Consider the following 3733-nt stretch of genomic DNA (forward strand, 5'->3'; position numbering starts at 1 on the left):
GTTTTTATGTGATCTGTGATTGCTTTAGCTTGGATGAACTTCCCGCACAAATGCCACTCGTTAAATTGACTGCCGTCGACCTCAATCACACTAACGGAAGGGGATGGTTAACCGCAAATGACTCTCTAGTACAATAGTATTATGGAGGATAATGACACGTGCGTAGATTCCTAATGCGTTGAAAAACCAGTCTTTAGTAAAATTCACGGGTAAGGACATGGGAAATTAAAACCTATCTTTCACTGTGTGTGTGTGTGTGTGTGTGTGTGTGTGTGTGTGTGTGTGTGTGTGTGTGTGTGTGTGTGTGTGTGTGTGTGTGTGTGTGTGTGTGTGTGTGCGTGCGTGCGTGCGTGCGCGCGCGTTTAATGAGGACTCGATTCACGTCTTTCCACAATAATCCTATCACTACTGCCTCAGCAGTTCCCCATCCTCCACCAACAATTGACCGATTGTGCAGCTTATTATTGGTAGACATCATTCTCCGGTAATCTGTCTAAAGGGTCATGACTTGGGGAAAAAAAGCTACTTTCCGTTTAGAACCAGTTTTGCGACTCGAGATGCTCATTACATTTGGATAGCTTTATTAAATGTCACTCTCGTAGGTGTGTTTTCTTCCGTTATGTTACTTCTCGACTTTTGACCTCTCCCTAGATATGAAGGGACAAGGAGTTTTTGAGGTGCCACCATTCTGTCGGGGTGCAGTTCAACAATGAGAAAGAAATTTATAAGCTCGTTATGGATTTTGTCCGTTACGAACAGAAGTGAATTTTTCTGACGCACTGTAGCCTCGTAAAAGGTTAGTGATACCGAACGAGATTCTTTCTGGTTACATAAATGACTGGTCAACGCTCCGGCACGAGGATAAGATAGCCCTATTCCCGATGTAACAGGAACTGTCAATTTCCTTTCTCTCTCTCTCTATCTTTCTCTAAGGTATGTTACTAATAACACCAAACAGTTGGGGGGGGGGGAAGTGCGCAAACTAAGAACGAATTATTAAAAAAGAAGTTTTTATTGATATATTTTTTGAATTTCGTGTATTTTTTTAGTTTAACAATCGATTATTTATTTTTTCTTTTATTAGCAAATGGAAAGAATATAAAGACATTGTATGGATATCGTCGTAAACACCGTAAATAAATTTTGAGCGGATTGCAGGTGGAAAGACTTCTTTAGGAATTCGTTGTCAACGTTTCTTTAAGGGTTCGATGGAGCAGTGCAGCAGATGCCTTACAACGGGGGAGGGATGGATGGGAAGAGAGTGTCTCATGGTCAGAATTATTATCGTTTATTATTTGCTGAGAATAGACACATGTACGACAGGAATCCAGTGGGCTCGGTGTGTTCCAATACTTGGGGTTCTCATGGAGTGATTTCCGTCATTGCGTGGGTCAAAATACATGAAGTTACTCAGGGAAGAAAAATTAACACAGAATTTCGTTTTGCTATCAAGTATTTTATTTCTGCATTAAACGGGACTCATCTTTCCGAGGGAAGCGACAATCTCTTTGTCCTTTGAAAAATAGTACGATCTTTTACTAAATATCACAAATAAATCATTGGGAGGGAGTGTTCAGCCAAGGTTCAAATCCTCTGAACTGGATTGCTCGTTGCGTAGCAGATATTACCACAAAAATTGATCTACGTATCCTCTATGCTATGATCTTCAGCATTACTATTTATGCACATTTTCCTCGAAATCGAGTTATTCAAACCTCATATAATCATTATTAACTTCTCAAGCTCCGTCTGGTGTTGCTAAGAATCCTAAAACTCGGTTTTTCATTCCACAAAAAAGGCAAACTGTCCGGGAAAAAACTGAAATTAACAGAGTAGATATGATAAGTTAATTTCATAGCCTTCGTTGCTGTGGTTGTGATTACAAACAAACAAACACAACCCTTTCATTTTTCTATATTTCAGTATTTTTATGAACACTGTATCATTGACTTTTTTGGATTCCAGATATCAATTCTAGATCTCAACTCTAGTTTGCCTCAATGAATGAAAATGACAAAGCGGTGATTGCAAAATACTTAGTTCATAATCCAGATATTTACATTTAATACAAAATTCAATACTGAGTTTTGCGTGCCATTATATGTAAAACTTAGTATTGCTATATACACATAGCATTGTGAATGAGATATACGGTGGCCGATGTTAAGCTACAATTTGAACCTAAGAGCTCGATATGATCCGTCGAAAATTCTACATATACTCCAACATTGCTTAATGCTCAAAACACGAAGCACCAGATCAGCTAACGTACTATAAACAGACATGTCGAGTGTTAATTACTTGTTTTAGTAAAATTAACTGTAATGTGTACTCTTTCATACTGCATATTGTGAACTCACAAGCATCATAATCAGAGATAATTAATTTAATAATTTCTGCCAGAAGTGGGCACTACGCGGCATGATAAAAACTTTATAAGACTTTTTAGCCTTGCAGACGGTGTATATTGAACCACGTCTAAAGGGTTGCTTCCTGTAGGTTTGCGAGTGTTTAGGATGGAAAATTCAAACGTCGGAACTATCGATCCACATAATCCCAGAGATGATCTGTGGGATTACGTGCATCGATAGATCCGATGCTACCACTCGTGTTTGTTTCTGCCGGGCCATGATAACAGGGTAATTTCTCTCCTCAAATCTCCCCCACCCCAAACCCTGCACTTACTCTCCATACGGCATGGTTGGAAACGAAATTCATCCGAAAAGGCAACTTTTTTCCTAGTCTTCAGTGATCCAGTGACGTCTCTGATATTCAAACTGTAGATGTAGTCATCGATGATTAAGCATAGGTACATCATTTCGTATGGGCATCTACTTCAGTGACCTATAAGAGAAAAGATACGTTAGACCGTGATCTGGGAAACGCTGTTATTCATACCCTGGCTAAATTTTATGGCCAGTTGCTGCGGACTTGCACAAGGTGAACCTGCGATCACCACGCTTGATCGATGCCGCATGACTTTCCACCATTGCCCCAGCGATATCTTCCGAGCAGATTCCTTCCATTTTTGGAATACCTTAAGCACAACACTCTTTGAACAGCCGACAGTATTGGAAGCGTCCTGAATACTGCCACTTCTTCATCGTAACCCCTCTAATCATGTCTTTGTCGAAGTTTCTCAAATCACACCCCTTGCTCATGTCGATGAGGATTTTGAATAAATATTATGACTATCCCTGTTACTTCACATCGGCCATTCCACCCCGACAAGGTACGAGTGTCACCAGGCGGGACGAAATGACCGATATAAAGAAAGCAAGTAATATGAAGCTGGAGTTTGTGATTTTTTCAAGGTCTGAAATGTCTTGAAAAGTTTCATGCTTGTTGAGTAAAGTAGGGTTCCCGGATTTGCACATCAATAAAAAATGTTATGTTTGCAACCTTTTGTTAGTGATTCACATAAAAATTAACCAAAGTAATTAAAGCTATGTTAAGAGTATACGTCCTATTTTAGAGGTTTTGTGTGATGAAAATCCTTATCACTGTCGTATGTAACTGCCTAACTCAGTTTCATTTGAAATATCCCTCTGAATTTCTTCAAATTCTAGATGAGTTTAGAATTTAGTTCTTTGCAACTGAAGTGTAAAGTCTACTCAGTGAAAGGAGCTAGACAGCGACAAGCGGTTTGTCGGTTATTAATGATCCGTGCTTAGTGATCAATATCCATTTGAATTCTGTTAAATATCTTCATAGGTTTGGTGATAAAAAGTTC

This window comes from Typopeltis vanoorti, chromosome 11 (genome assembly GCF_054136105.1).
Source record: "Typopeltis vanoorti isolate ZY-2024b chromosome 11, IOZ_Tvanoo_1.0, whole genome shotgun sequence".
NCBI classification, from domain to species: domain Eukaryota; kingdom Metazoa; phylum Arthropoda; class Arachnida; order Uropygi; family Thelyphonidae; genus Typopeltis; species Typopeltis vanoorti.